The 16458-nt window shown below is 50.0% G+C and overlaps 1 long non-coding RNA gene across 1 annotated transcript; it reads left to right on the top strand.

Annotated features, from left to right (window-relative positions):
• Positions 1-9870: 9870 nt before the first annotated feature.
• On the top strand, positions 9871-16450 carry LOC307177267. Its single transcript, XR_013825016.1, has 4 exons — positions 9871-10079; positions 10606-10704; positions 11160-11258; positions 12726-16450. It is a non-coding gene; the product is annotated as an uncharacterized lncRNA (long non-coding RNA).
• Positions 16451-16458: the final 8 nt, after the last annotated feature.

Below are 16458 nucleotides of genomic sequence, written 5' to 3'. Positions count from 1 at the left end.
CGTGATCCAATGTATGCATCCATTCTCTAATCTACTTGCCATATTCCTGTCACTTCATCCTTGCCTCCGCTCTCTGCCATTTTCAAGTTGCCTGTCTCCTTCCACTGGGCTGAGGAATTGTCAGACCAAGGTCGCCTAGCGGCACCGGGGCTGGCTCACGGCCCAGACGCACATCCACAAAGTGACACCCCTTTGCAGCCCTGTTCTAAGAGCCTGCTCAGGAGATGAAGGCTCCTCTGGGGACTGGTTCCAGATGGAGGGAGGGAAAGCAAGAGGAAGGGGCTACTGGAGGTGGGGGGATGTGTCTGCCTGGGCTTGGAGGCTGCCCAGGCCCTGGCAGCCGGGGTGCCATGTGGGCTGGGCGGGAGGGGCTCTCTCCCCCAGGGAGCAGGCTGGCTTCGGTGGGAGCAGATTGTGTTTACACCTTCCCCACACACCCGGCCCACGCTCGCCTCTTCTTCTCAGGGCTCTCCCACCCCTGGGCTCTCTGCACAGTCTGCACATTGGCAGCTTCTGCTGCAGAGAGTTGCCACCCTCGGCCTAGAGAGCCTCTACGGGAGGCTGCCCGGGACCGAGGCGCCCCTTCCTCGGCCCACCATCTCCTGTCACAGCAGCTGGTAGGAAGCCCATGCTGGGGGTGGACCCAATGTTCCCAAAAGGCTGAGTCCTTCTCCCCTCCCATTTCCTTGGAAAGAGCCGCTGCTTGGAAATGGGAGCAGGAAAATTCAGGGGCTTGGTAGACTGACCATAACAGGAGGGGGGGATTAAGGGCAACTCGAGAGACAGAGCTGGGTCACTCCTGGTCCGGGGTGTGGGCTCTTGTGAAATGATGATAAAGGATCTGAGAGGGAGGAGCCCTGAGTCAGGGCACCGGGTTGAAATCTTGATGCCGCCACCACGTCCTACCTCTGTGGCCTTGGGTAGGTTACTGAACGTCTCTATGCCTCAGTTTCCTCATCTATAAGATGGAGATAACAGTAAACCTTCTCACAGGATTATTGTAGTGTTAAATTAGATAATGCGTGTCAAGGGCTTACCATGTTTAGTGAGTGTTCAGTATATGTAAGCTAGTGTAATTGTGTTTATAAACTGTCAATTACTGAACAGTTAGTCATTTCAGAACAGTTAGTAGGTTCAGAACAGCTAGAGTCCCTCACCCCCTCCCCACAGCCCTTCCTGGCCTGTCTTTCCACATACACACCAGCTGGGCAACGGGCAACCCTGAAACAAATGAGAGGAGAGCAGGAGGTGGAACTTCTGGGTGGGGGCCACCTAGTAAGACCCAGCACCCAGTGAGATGGTACCAGAGTGCACCGCTGTTGCTTCTCGGTATCTAGAACCCTGTCCCAACCTCCAGTGGGAGGGTCCTGGCCTGGATACCTTCCCCGCAACGGGCTCTGCTTCTCCGAATGAATCTCAGCTCCCAGAGAAGACAGGAGGTGGTTGTCCTGATTCTTTTCCATCCTCCGTCTGAATGCTAATCTCCCTACTGATGGGAGCCTGAGTGACAGGGAAAAGGCTGCTCGGAGCTGCAGGGTGGCCGAGGGCAGCAGCCGGGAGCGAGCGGGGAGGTGCTGTCTGCTACTTCTGTAGCTGCAGCTCAGGGCCGCTGCCAGTCTCTCCTGGAGATTGGGACACGACCAGAGAGCTAATGAGGTGCCAGGGGTGGGGCGGGGGAGCAAGGGAAGCAGCTGCCACAGCTGCCTGGCATCACCCTAGGGTGCAGATGCAACCGGGGAGAGTACCCGCCCATCCCAAACGTGTGACCGAGTGTCTACAGGCAAGATAGTCCTGGGCAGGGGCAGAGAGCACAGGCCCCGGTCCTAGACTAGGGGGCACGGCGCCTATTGGAGGCTGGCACAACGGCAGGGGACCCAACTGGTTCCCCCAGGCTCCCAGGGCCCCTCTGCAGGGCCCTCACTGTTAGGAAGAAGCCCAAGACCTTGAGATAGAGGCAGTAATGCTTCTCTGTGAGCCTCAAAAGAAGGAGAGTAGCCAAGTGGCTCATATTAAGGTTTACTTGACTATCGTGATGATGACACTACTCATATTATTAATACTGGCTAATGGGTCTCAGACACTTACTCCGTGCTAGGCGCTGTACCAAGAGCTTTATTCATAAGCACTGTCTCACTTATGAGGCAGGAACTGCTGTTAACCTCATTTACCCAATACGGAAAGTGAGGTTCACAGAACCCACTCAAGGTCACGCGCCGCTGGTGGCAAAGCCAGGACCTGTGCCTGGGCAACGCTGATGCCAAAGCTTGTGAGGCTGTCGGGCGAGGAAGGAACTGAGTCCAGAGCGGGGCCTGTGAGAAAGCCTGGGGTGACCGTCCTCCAGGCACAAGGCATGAGAGCTGCGGCCTCAGCCCAGCAGTGCCTTTGCAGGTGGGCCGGGCGGGGTTTGCCAGGGTGATTCACATGCTCTCTCCTCAGGAACCTGGGGTTCAAGGGCAGACCAGACTCTGGGTCCCGAAAGGCCAGTCCTTGTCTACCAGCTGAGGGGAAGGAGGAGAGTGGCCCCTCCAGGATCTGTCATCCCCTTCAGGGAGGAAGCAGTGGCCACCGGCAGGGGTGACGGACGGCGAGGCCAGCACTGAGAGCCACTGCCACTGCCATTCTGCTACCTCCTTCAACCAGGGCAGAGCCCCTGGGAGGGAGACGATGGCAGCCAGCGGCCCGGCTGGAGGCGGAGCTAGAGAAGCGGGGAGCTGTTTGTTTTTGCAGGGGGAGGGTGCAGGGCATGTGGACCAAGGAGGTAGCTTCAGGAGGGATCCACGGACAAACTGGAAACAAGTCCTGGAACTTTAGAACTGCAGACCCTCTCTGTGGAATGCACATGCCCCCTAGTGGGGACTAAGCCTAGAGGGTGGAGAGAAAATTAAAAGAAAGAGTTACAGATGACCATGACCTACGAGCCTGGGTAGGAATGGCCAGTCCTATCCTTCTGTGAACACACACACGCCCACATAACATCACACGCAGAAGCCAGCTATACTAAGTATTAGAGGAAACTATTCCATTTATTCACTTGCTCCTATCTAACAAGCACGTATTGGGAGCCTACAATGTACAAATCCTGTGTGAGGTGCTGGGAATGAGACAGCGATAAGAGGCAGTGCCTGCCCTGCTGGTTAGTACAAGACCAAGATCCTGGCCTGGGAGGTCCAGTTCTGCCAGCCCAGCCACTGCCTGGTCACTTGACCTTTCCTTCTCTGGACCTCAATCTCCCCATTTAATAGGCATGTGTTGAACCCAGGTGGGCTGGCGCTGGGGACGTAAAGGACTAATGACCATCCTCAGGAAAAGAACTGTCTACTAAGATGCAGGGGATGGACCAGATGACCCCTGGGGGCTCCACAGCTTCTCCCAATCAAAAGAGACTCTGGGGCTTCCCTGGTGGCGCAGTGGTTGAGAGTCCGCCTGCCGGTGCAGGGGACGCGGGTTCGTGCCCCGGTCCGGGAGGATCCCACATGCCGCGGAGCGGCTGGGCCCGTGAGCCATGGCCGCTGAGCCTGCACGTCCGGAGCCTGTGCTCCGCAACGGGAGAGGCCACAAGAGTGAGAGGCCCACGTACCGCAAAAAAAAAAAAAAAAAAGAGAGACTCTGGTGGACTGTGTCTGGAGGTGCTAACAAGGGCTCGCTCACTCAACAGACATTCACGGAGTGTCTGTGTGCCAGGCACTGTGGATGCAGAAATGAACTAAGACTTCCTGCCACAAACAACCAGAAAACTGCGCAAAATATAAGAAACAGACACTTGACAATGCACAGCACACAGGACGGTGACCTCATGATTGCCTCAGCGTCTGCCTCAGACAGTTCCCTGCCTGCGGCGCGGGGAGGGCAGACCACGCAGACCACGGTGGTCTCACTAGGATGAGGAGACATGATGAGAGTTCAAGACGGTGCTGGGTGGGGGCTTTGCAAAGGACATACATACAGATCAATGAGATCCAAAGACAGGACAAAGGTGATTCAGTGGAGAAAGGAAAATCCTTTCAATAGAATACAGAAAGCACTAACCATAAAAGCAAAATGGATAAACTGGACTTGATCAAAACTGGAAAGACTGGGAGATAATATCTCCCAAGCAAGTATCTGAGAAAGGACCTGTATCCGGAATATTTAAAGAACTTTCACAACTCAATAAGAAGATAGGCCAATACAAAAAGGGAGGGTTTTAAAAGACACTTCACAAAAAAGTATACATAGGGCCAACAAACACACAGAAAGATGCTCAGCGTGATAGTCAACGGGGAAATGCACGTTAAAACCACAATGAGACATTATGACACACCTACCAGAATGGCTTAAAGACTGACCATAACAGGTGTTGGTAAGGGTGTGGAGCAAGTGTAACTCTGTAATATGTTGCTGGGGGAGTGTAAGCGTCACAAAGCACTTGGGAAACCCGTTGACAGTTTCCCCTGCAGTCATCTAAGAGGGATGAAAACTGATGTCCACAAAAAGGTTTGTACAAAAACGTTCATTGCAGTTTTATTCATCATAGCTCCAAACTGGAAACAGCCCAAAGGTCCACCAACATGCACGGGAATAAAAATGTTGTGGTCTATTCATACAATGGAATGATATTCAGTAATTAAAAAGGAAATGAACTACTGATCTAAGCCACAACACGGGTAATTGAGAGAAGCCAGACACAGAAGAGCACCTACGGTATGACTCCATTTATATGAAATTCTGGAACAGGGAAAACTAATCTCTAGTGACAGAAAGCAGACCAGTGGTTGTCTGGGGCCGGGGCTGTATGGAGACCTGACTGTAAAAGGGTGTGAAGGGGATCTCTGGGCGATGAAGATGTTCTCAATTGTGATGGGGTCGTGGCTGCATAGGTGTATTCCTTATTGGACTACTGCACTGTACATTTTAAATGGATGCATTTTATTGTATGTAAATTACACCTCAAAAAAGATGACTTAAAGAGTTTCAAAAAAAAAAAAACCAAAAAAAACAAGAACGAAGACTTGATTCTTGCCTTGCTGTCTAGTAGAAAAGCCAGACACGAAAACAAATCATCATAAAACAGTGAGCATTAAAAGAAGTATGTACGTTCACATAATAAGAGTGCCGCTTACTGAGTGCTTCCCTCGTGCCCGGGCGTGCTAGATACTCTTTGCGTGCACAGTCCTAAGACCGTCGTGTGGGGTTTGGGAGAGCCTCTGCCTCCTCCTGTTGCAGATAAGGAACCTTAGAGAGAGGTGAAGTCATCTGCTTGGGGTTACTCAGCTCGAAGCAGCAGAGCGTGTGCTGAAACAGCCTGCTGTGGACGCTGGGGAAAGAGCGAGGGGACTGCTCGAGCACCTCAGGGAAGATTTCTCAAGGGGGTACTGAAGCATGAGTTGGGATTTGCTACGCAGAGGGAAGGATGAAGGGAAGGAAATGTCAACGCAAAGGAAACAAGCAGCATGAGCAAAGGTGCTGCAGCAGTTGTGAGAAGGCAGGGTTTCTGGGAAGGAGAGATGTGTCCAGAAAACAGCAGAAGAGGTCAATGGGATATTACCTATTCTTCAAATTCACTTATTTTTTTAAAAACCCATTAAGTAATAATTTTATGAGAGGCAACAGATCTTCCGAGCAGGCGAGTGAAGTGTGTGCTATTGGTCAACACAGGAAAGAATCCACCGCAACCCAAGGTCATCCATCCTCAATAATTAGGGTTCGTGTTGTTCTGTTTCTTCTCCTCCAGGAAGTTAAAGCTATGTTCAATGGTCCCAGATCCTGAACAGGATTTGTGGCCCTCTTTCACAGTCCTGAGAAACTAAAGGGAAAACATCCCCTATGCTTTTATGATGGGCTTTCTAGCTGGATGAATTAAAATCACCAGAGTTAACAAAACATGATCCACTGTCATAGCGTATTTTTCCAGGAAATCCAGCATAGCAGTTAAAACCATAGGTTTGGAGGCTAGATTGAGTTCTCAGTGCCCCTACTTACTAATGACTTTCATCTTTCTGCACTTTGGCTGCAAAATGGGAGGATAATGACAGGGCTGTTGTGAGAGTCAAATGAGATAGCAAACTGAAGGTGCTTAGAATCGTCAAGTTTTATACATTAAATATGGGCAGCTTTTTGTATGTCACTCAGATCTCAATAAGGTGGTTTTTTAAAAAAGGTGTTTAGAGCAGTGCCTGGCACGGAGTCAACACTAGACACCAGCTGTTATTTTTTTCAGGATGGTAATTTGAGTGTGTCAGTTTGTCTTTATTTTACCACAATCCATCCTTCCAGAGAATAATCATTAAAAAAAAAAAATTTCGGAAAATGTCGATCATATCATTTAGGATGATTTTGATTCTTTTTTTGGCTGAGTTGGGTCTTTGTTGCTGCGTGCGGCTTTCTCTAGTTGCAGCAAGCAGGGGCTACTCTTTGTTGCGGTGTGCAGGCTTCTCATTGCGATGGCTTCTCTTGTTGCGGAGCACGGGCTCTAGGCGCACGGGCTTCAGTAGTTGTGGCACGCGGGCTCAGTAGTTGTAGCACACGGGCTTAGTTGCTCTGCGGCATGTGGGATCTTCCCGGACCATGTCTCGAACCCCTGTCCCCTGCACTGGCAGGCGGATTCTTTTTTTTTTTTTGGTGGTACGCGGGCCTCTCACTGTTGTGGCCTCTCCTGCTGTGAAGCACAGGCTCCGGACGCGCAGGCCCAGCGGCCATGGCTCACGGGCCCAGCCGCTCCGCAGCATGTGGGATCTTCCCGGACCGGGGCATGAACCCGTGTCCCCTGCATCGGCAGACAGACTCTCAACCATTGCGCCACCAGGGAAGACCTGGCAGGCGGATTCTTACCCTCTGTGCCACCAGGGAGGCCCAGGATGATTTTGGTTCTAACAGAACACCCAACTTGAGATGGCTTAAACAACACGGTGGTTTCTTTCTTAAATCTCACACTCTGTATTTCACTGAAACTACGATGCCATTGCTCAAAAGATGCCTCCCACATTCAGAAATACTAACATGTAAAAATACGTGTCTCTGAATCAAACAAAAGGTCTGAAGGCAGGGGGTTTGGGGACTGGTTTCTCCAGCAGTTCAAAAGCATCTTCAAGGGTTCATGCTCTTTTCTCCTCTCTGCCACCACAGACCTTCCGCTCTTGCTGGGAAACGGGCGTCATGGATACAAGATGGCTTCGGTGCTCTCAGGCATCTCCTCACGATGTCCCAAAGCCGGAAGAGAGGCTACTGTTCTTAAAAACTAGAAAACGTTCCCAAACCTGGCAGAACTGCGCCGCAGACCCTTTCCTGAAACAATTCCTGGCAAAGGGAATAGCTTTCTATGGCCGAGATGCACTCCTTTGGGCAGGGCAGGGGCTTGCTCAGTAGCTCTGCTGTTTGTAAGACAGAGGAAGGACAGCTGCAGGACTAGGAGCGCCTGCCACACGGGTGAACTTCCCGGGGTATCACTGGTGCATCTGCTCCCAGTTAAGCAGCCAGCTGCTTGGGATATACCTGCCCTCCTCATGCTTTTACTGATAAAATTAAAGATTCCTTTTCAGGTTAAGAAATTCACCTCAATATTTAAAGACTCTGTTTTCTATATGTGGGTTTCGGATACCATGTCTTAAATCCTAGCAGTGACTGGAACTCAGTGAGCTGACCGCTTGAGCACAGCAGGCCAGCTGACCAGATTTCCCCTTTGCACTCAAGAGTCGAGGTCCCTTGAACGGCGCTGGGGACTCTTGCCCTGTTCAGCTTGTGATCTACTTCTGTCACTTATCACTAGACTGTGTGACTCTTTCCATGTAATAAATAGAGGTCTACGCCGGCCTTGAATAATGTAAAACTCAAACGTCCTAGACCTCACCAGCAACGAGTGCAAATGAAGGCACACTGGCCTCGGCATTTCGGTCTCAACAGCTCTGAGCCCTTGCCAGCTCATTCAGGAATTCTGGTGCATTCTTTGAAGTCTTTCTCAGTTATTTCTGGATTGCCTAAGCAGTGCACCTGACGTGTGCTCAGACGCAGGCCTCTCATTGCATTTTGCTCCGGCCGCTTGGCCACAGCCCAGCAGCCCGTGACACCGCCATCCGCCGTGAGCCTGTTGCTGCTCCACCTAGTGCCCTGTCAGGTGTGAAAGCTACACTGTGGCCTCTGGCACAGTGGCCCTTCTCGAGCTGCGACAAATGGCCCTCACTGCACACTGGGTGGCAACTAGTCTGGGACCCAAAACAGACCTGCCAGGGCCCAGAGCCTCTGCCTTTCACTGCAGCCTTTCACTGCAGGCTCTCACCCTCACTCTTCCTGCCAGAAAGTGGCTCGAAACAGTGCAACAGGTGCCCATCATTCTCCCCCAGTTTCCTCCCTAACCACCCATGCAAACACACAAAATCCCTCTTCCTTCCCCTTCCCCCCAAACCAAAAACCCTTATATATAAGATCCATTTATATATATACACACACGGTGCAGTATAACTTTGTGGTGAAAGCACAGACTCTACAGGCTGGGATCAAACCCTGACACCACCAGTTACTAGTTGTGTGAACTGGAGCAAGTTACATCATCTCTCAATGCTTCTGTTTCCTCATCTGTAAAAAGGGGGTAGCGATAATGCACTGCACTGTGCAGTGGTGAGGATTAAACGAATTAATATCCGTAAAGTACTCAAGGAGTGAGTGGCATACAGTAAGTGCTATGAAGTGTTAGCTATCATCATTGTTTTGCCTGCAGATCACCTGCCCACACAAGCAGTTTTTGGCAAATGCCGCACTTAGGGTCTGAGATGAAAGGAATTTAGTTTGCAGGGAGAGACCCCATTCTTTCTTTCGGTATTATACAAAATAATCTGTCTTCAAGGGTAAGATAGAGAAACGTAAGGGCCAATTTCACACGATAGAAGCTATTGCTAAGTTCATGATTATATTTGTGAAGTACTTACTGTGAGCAGAGGCAGTGGAATACCAACTAGGCCTGTGAGGAAATTAAAAAGAAAAAACAAATTAAAATAGACTTCTGCCTTGAAGAGCTCACAGTCCAATTGAGGGAGGTGAACATTAACGAATGTGGTAACTTGAAAATAAGTACCCACAGTGTATTACCACATACAGAACAATTTAATCCAGACTAAATGCCACTGAGATCATTGCTGAGGGCTGATGAGCACGGGGAGAAGGTAATACAGAAAAGGCTTCGTGGTCTTGCAAGTTGAAACCAATTTCCAAATAGGTGTAAACTCTGGCTCTGACTCTAGTTGTTGTTTTGCCCTTTTGTTATTTCAAAACTGAAGCCGGGGTGATTACCTGAAAATCAACACTCAGGAGTAGCAGAGGGCATTACACTATTCTCAGTTCTTTTCGTAATTTGATTATTTTTCCTTGTCGGAATTAAAGCCGCGCCCCGGCGGGGCGGCGGGGCGGCGGGACCTGAGGCGCGGGGATAAGCCCCCGGGTTCAGGGTAATTTAGAGCCCGGCCCAGCCCGTCGCTCTCGGGCGCCCTCTGCCGGCCGCGCCCGTGCCCCACTGCTCTCGCCCCAACTAAGAGCAACTGAGCGGGACGTCGAACAATTTCCCGGGAATCTCCCTCCTCTTCGCTAACGCAGCCAACCACCCCAGACGAACTCGCCCCGCCCCAAATAAAATCCGCACAGCAATTAAGAACGAAATCCGGCAGGGCCTCAGTTCCCTCAACCGTTCCTCTCGTGAAGTCCCCTCGAGTTTTCTGAGACCTCCACCGCCCACCCAGTCTCGGCCAGGGACACCCTGTTCACTCAATAGATAAATGACTTTGTGGACGAGGCGACAGTCCACCTTCGTTTTCTAACGGCCGTGGTTCTATACAGAGCAGGCCTCTCACCCCGGGCTCTCTACTGTCCCTGGCGGCGGCCACCATCTAATCCCGGGTCCAGAGCCGCGCTGAGGACGCGGCTGCCCCGCAGCGGCGAATGTTTGCACTACATTTCCCATCAGCCTTTTCTCAACAGCGCGAGAGTTCCGGCGAGACTGCCGCGAAGACTTGCGCGCAGGCGCGGCCCTTCTCTCTTTTCGGCGTCGGTCTCGTGGCGGGAAGTCATGGTGGCCTCAGGCTGGTCCGAGCTAGGCCGGCAACCTCGGACCTTTGGCGGCGGTAAGGCTGCGGAGGTGGGAAAACGGGGTCTTTCTTGACACGGCGCTACCACACTCGGCCGCCCCCTCCTCGAAGGAGAAATGGTGACTCTTAAGCTTGGTCTCGCCCCGAGTAGGGTGGTTGGGAGGATTCGCTGAGATAACTGGGGAAACGCTTTCCAAAGGGCGCGAGTGTTCATTAGTGAGCGGGGAGAGCCCAAGCCCACCTTGGCGTCGGAGCGGCCCTCCTGGGGGAGAGCGGCCCTTCCGTATTGCGCAACCCCCGCGCCCCCCTCCCCGGCTTTGCAGACACCCATGTGCTGAGCTCGCAGCCCCGCGGCCTTGGCAGGTCCCCAGGTCTTTACACGGAGCAGGCTGACAGGGACGGTTCTCGGTTCACTTCAGGGGTGTTAGCGGCTGAACGGCCCCAGTCAGTTTTTATGTAACTCCAAAGATGGTAATTAGGGGGATGGTGGACTTTGTTTGGAAAGCCGTAGGCCGTAGTTTTACAACGACCCTTAACACGCTCACGTTTTCGTTCCCCACAGGCCTTTGTTTGGCAACTGCAGAGATGGTGAGAAGCCGACGTGCACGTTGAAGCTTAAAACCAGCGAATGGAACCCTGAAATGAGTAAGAATGGATGCAGGTAAGACCTGGGGGGGCACCAGAAGTGAGAAGGGGGAGGTGGTGTGAAGGCCTACCGCATACCGCGCCCTCACGCTCTGGTCTCAATTCTGAAGTTCGGCTCTGTGAATCCGGGTGGACCCAGAGGTCCCGTCAGGGTCATGCCTAGAATCCAGAAGTGAGGATGGCCTGAGCCAGTGTAATCGGGGCCACTAGGTGTCACTGAAATGAAAGTGGATGCCGCTGCATACAGGGGTGAAAGGAAGACTTGGAAAATGAGCTTTGCTTGGCTGGGATTTAGAAATGTTTTGTCACTGGTTGAGCTGAGGTTGGTTTGAAGTTATCCCTGTCTGAAAGGACATCTTTTGTGAGGAGTTCTGACTCGCTTAGGTTCAGCTTTTTTAAACACCATCGAGAATCAATACCTTAAGTTGGTTTCTGTTAGAATGAAGTGTGTTATCCGTATTTCTCTTTTAGATTAAAGATGTTGGCTGTGGACTTGGAAAAAAGTCACATGAAAACCATCGTTCAAAGATACTGAGTGTAAGGATCTTTGTGATGAAATTTCTATGAATGGTAAGATTTTTACCTCTTTCACGGAATTGCATAGGTTATGATCCCTTTAAGTGTTGGTCAGTTAGATTCTGAGATGTGTGGGTCTTCCAGGATTATTAGTGGCTGGATAAGAGAAGTGGTATGGAACTCTTTGCTAGACCCCTGCGAAGCAGCCTCGCAGTGTTTGTTACAACCCGACATGAGGTAGATATTTTCCCTGAGTTGCTACTGAGTAAGTAAACCGAGACAATGAGTTCACTCATCCATAGTACGCGGCTAGGTGTTTTTTTGTTTTGTTTTTAAAGAACCATAAAGATATAGCTAATTGATTTTGGGAGGTGGGGGGGTGTTATTATTACTATTAAGCTTTTTTTTTAATTTAGAAAATGTCACTGATGTAATATTGTCAGTTGTAAAGAGGTGTGTCTCAACCAGATTGTAACAAAATTACCACAGCTTATTCCAAAAGAAACTATTAAGCTTTATTGAGGTGTTAGTTGAACAACTAGTTACTGAGTTAGGCCAGTGGTTCTCAGCTTGGGGTCGGGGTGCGCTGGGACGCAGTAAGTACCCCGAAGTACCCTGCAGTGCGCAAGACAGCCCCCACGACAAAGAGCTACCCACCCAAAGCGTCGGTAGGTTGAAATCCCGTGTTAGACTAACTTGAGAGATCTAGACTCCAGTCTCAGCCTGTTACCAGGTTGACCGCACCAGAGCCTTATTTCTTCAGTTTGTAAAAACAGGAATGGTGCTTCTCAAACCTGGCTGTGCACCTACAGAGGTTTGAAGTAGTATACATGTTCTGGACCCCACCTCTGGCCATGATGAGATGGCTCTGGTTTAAGAGCGGGTACGGAGGAACAGTTAGATGATCTGATCTACTTTTAGCCAGGGATTTTTATGACAGCAAGATTATAGTACTGGCTGTTTTTAAGTAGCTCTCAGGGCAGATCTATAATCCCTGTCTTAAAGCACTGAAAGCCACATGGTTGCTCTGCAGTATCCTTTTGCACACAGAGGTGAGTGAAGGAGAAATGACCTTGTTTGATGTTGATTCCTCTTGGCATCAGGTACCCTTTGTGCAGCTGACCTTCAGTGGTCTGGCTGAAAGGAGTAATCCGCACTGTCTCAGGCATTTTACTGACACCAGAAAGATGCTGGAATGTATATACCGTACTTGGCTGCTAGACACTTTGTGCTAAGGGAGACCCTGGCTTTAAAAGGACAGGAACTGTCAGCGTGTCGGGTCTGGGATGCTGGGTACAGCTAGGCACAGTGCTGCGGGCTGGCTGAGGGGTGGGAGCTGAGTCCATGATGATGTGAAGTTATCCCTGTCTGAAGGCAAAGAAGGGCCTTTCTGTGTGGAATTTGTATATCTGAGACTCAGTTTCCCAAGTTTTTTTAATGCCTGATTTAAAAGTGAGCTACCTGAGAGAGATTGTGTATATCTTCTTGAATAGGTTTTTCTTTGCAATTTCTCCTCGCCAGGTACAGTCTCAGCCTCAGTTTGAGGCCGAAAATGATGCTCCAGAACAAGACACTAACTAGCAGCAGTGCCGTTTCCGCTGCCCTGGACCCGAGGCGGAATTTCTCTCGTGTGTGTAATAGAGAAGATCTTTGGAACAGGCTTGGGGGGAGTGTTCTTTTTGCTTCCCCTGTCCTGGCCTTTGAGTTGTGCTGAGTGGCAGGGAGACTTTTACTTAGGTTTGTCTTCTTCGCCGGGTGTCTGCAGTGAGTGAGACAGAATTGAACTGCTTTGCCTGAAGCAGGTGAAACGATGATTCTTCTCGTGTTTGTAAGCTTTCTCTTTCTTCTTACGTGTCCCAAAGAAGCCCCACAAGCCTATGATGGTTAGTTATCCCCGTCTGAAAATCTCAACTGAGGGAAAACCATCTGTTCTGAGGCTTAAGGGGCTGGCCCTGTGCTCTTAGAAGAAGTTCAGGCTCTAAGGGATCGAATTGAATGGACTCCACAGGGAATTGTGCACACCCTGCCAAGACCCCAGTCCTAATGCATTCACCCCTCTGCAGCTTGAAAAGCAGTGGTGTGGCTGCCCTGTCACACTTTAGGCCCCTTGATTAATGGCTCTGAGGGCACAGGCTGTAAGAGGTGGCAGAAGTGGGCAAGTGGCCCAGATTTGGTTTATACTCTATTGTGGAATGAAAGAGTGCTTGTCGCATATTTCGAGAAAATGAATGTGCTGTTTGAAACAGACGGGAATGGCAGCTGTGGCAGTGAGAACACTTCAGGACTATCTGACCTCTTCCCCTTGCACCGTATCCTGACATGCAGGAAAGACGGTACAGTGGCACTAGCAGAGCGATTTGGTTTCCAGGTGCTTTGTTAACACCAGGGAGCTCTCCTGGTGTTTGCTCAGCTCTGTCTGAATGGCATGGCTGGCATGTGAGCAAGAGAGTAGCAGAGTGGAGCTGGGCTTTGTTCCCATTTAAATGCCAGGCTTGAACTGGACACAGATTGCCTTTCTTTTCTGTTGAAGTTGGGAGGTGTGTGCAGCTCTTTATACGTAAGGTCACATATTTGTTCGGTCACCAAGGAAGCTGTATTTGGAGTGAGATTTAAAGAGCCTGAAAACCGGTCCAAGCAGCTTATAGCTGGGAGTAAAACAAAGCAAAAGGACGTGTTAGCAAGTGAGAAAGTCTACCTCCTGGGTTATAGCCTGCTTCTGCGTGGACTTGACTGCTCTGTGGGACCCAAGTGAACCTGTAGGTTTGTTTCTGTTTCTGTTTTTTTTTTAAGCTGCGCCGCACAGCTTGTGGGATCTTAGTTCCTCAGCCAGGGGTTGACCCCTGGCCCTTGGCAGTGAGAGTGATGAGTCCTAACCGCTGGACTGCCAGGGAATTCCCGAACCTGTAGGTTTGACTCCAGAAGGGGTTGAATATAAATGTGGCCAGCACTTCATGGCCGCTCTTTACTGGTACTGGCCACTTGCCAGATTCTGCTTCCTCAGATCACAGTCTCCCAAAAAGGGGAGTCATCGGGAACCACCAGGCTGCACTGAATTGATCTGGTGGTGCCTTACACGCACACACACATGCACGCACGTGCGTAATGACTGATTGCCCAGAGTTCCTCTAGGATCACCTTTTTTTCTCTAGTTTTTTCTTTAAATTTAACCTCAGTTTTGAGTCTCTTAGTTGGCTACTGCATCAAATGATTCTTTGGTTTTTTTGTTTTTTGGTTTTTTTTGCGGTACGCGGGCCTCTCACTGTTGTGGCCTCTCCCGTTGCAGAGCACAGGCTCCGGGTGCGTAGGCTCTGCGGCATGTGGGATCTTCCCGTACCGGGGCACGAACCCGCGTCCCCTGCATCGGCAGGTGGACTCTCAACCACTGCGCCACCAGGGAAGCCCGATTCTCTGGTTTTATAGGTTGCCTCCCAGTGATGCCAGAAGGGATCAGCACAGCCCCAGGTGCTGGTTGCTAACGCCTATAAAATACCACCACCCCCTTCAAAGGAGAATCATTTGAGAGTTCTTTGGACTTCATCTTCAAAAGTAGCCAAAGAATTCAAGTGACAGGGTATCCCAGAAGTGAAATCCCAGTTAGTGAAATCAGGGTATAACTAAGAACATTCAGAATACTGCACGCAGTTTAGGTGATCTTGGTATAGTGGCGGGACAGCAGTGATTACAAAATGAAAGTAATTAACATGTGCATGCTCTGTTGGGGAGACTAAAAGGAAAGAGGTGTTCAGCCCAGAAAGACATTTCTCAGTGGATTTCCTATGAAGTCAATGTGTCTTGGGTATAACTTTGAAACAAATTTAAAAATTTTAAAACTGACTTACTAGCATTTGTGGATTTCAGATTGAGACCCGTGTAAAAGCAGTGTTTTATTCTGTGACTCAGCATATTCTTTTATAAGTGAAAGTTTCAGAATAGTTGCGGGTAACAGGATGCAATCAGATGTTTTGGTGTTTATAAGTTTCCCACTAAATTGTTCTTATACCCCTCTAACTGGTTGACAGGTTTTGGTAACTACAGACGTGATGGGAATAGGGGAAAATAAAGTATGGATAAAAATGGGTCCAGGCATCGGGAAGCTATGGTTTCTCAAGTAGCTGCTTTAGTCATTAAAGCCTAAATGTCCTTTCACTTAATCACATGTCTCAATTTCTGAAGTAGCATTTTGATTCATCCCTCTTGTTAGGTGTGCTGATAGGATCGTCCCTTCAAAACCACAGACCCAAGGGCCAGGTTTTGGGCAGGGAGGCTCTTGCCTACCAGACCTGTGGAGACATCCCCCTGTCCCCTCCACTGCCTTGCGGGGTAGGGTGTAGCAACATCAGACTAGACATCAGGACAGTAAATCCCAGGGTTTGCTTAAGGGGTAGTATGGTGATAACTCAGTTGGTTTACACTTCTATAGAAGCCCATGTAATCTAAAATAAAACTGCCTATATCAAGTCAAATTATTGAAGCCATGACGTTTAGTGTCCGATAATGAGGGTTCATTACCCAGTAATGTCCTTTTGGTGACAAGGTGGTAATACATCTCCAACGGGACTTTAATCAGGGGCCAGTGACCTTCTGCATGGTTGACTCCCATCAAATTCCCGTGGTTCTTGGATTCTGAATTCTTTGTGCTAAACACCCTGCATGATATACTACTTTCCCCAACACACACAGACACAATGGTTATCCACCATTTATGCAATTACCTAGTTCCAAATCACATTTATCGGGGCAGAAGTCAGTTGGTCCTGTTCTCAGAAAGGCTGTTCCGACATGGCCTTGAGTTGAACTGCTTTGGAGTTTGCGTGAAGCTGGACATGCTAGTGGGAGGATTTGGGCTGAGAAGCGTGCGTTTGCTTCTACTGCTGCTTGATCTTTGTTAACTGAGAGACCCTGAGCCGCTCCACTGACCTCCTAGTCACCTCGTGCCACTATTGTCTTGGGAACGCTCAGCTATGAAGGATGCCTGCCTCACGCTGGTGAGGGGCAGTCTCACCTTGAGAGTGTTATCTTCGGTTTTAAAGACAAATCCAGCACAGAGCAGTCCGTTTTTTCTTGGCCAGGGTTGGGATGTCTGCCTCAGACCAGATGAGCTGAGGACAAGGTGGGGTGTCTCACAAAGAATAGGCTTCAGTGACAGTCACACATCCACTCGGTGTCCTCTGTAGGGAAGAAGCGGGGGGAGGGTCAAGGACAGTTGGAGCCCCTCTCAGGCTGAAAAGACCAGAAGGCAGCTTTGGCCACTTGA

The sequence above is a fragment of the Stenella coeruleoalba genome (assembly GCF_951394435.1).
Source record: "Stenella coeruleoalba genome assembly, chromosome: 19".
Classification (NCBI taxonomy): Eukaryota; Metazoa; Chordata; class Mammalia; order Artiodactyla; family Delphinidae; genus Stenella; species Stenella coeruleoalba.
The sequence above is the reverse complement of the archived record's forward strand: the minus strand, read 5'-3'. Positions and strand labels throughout refer to the sequence as shown.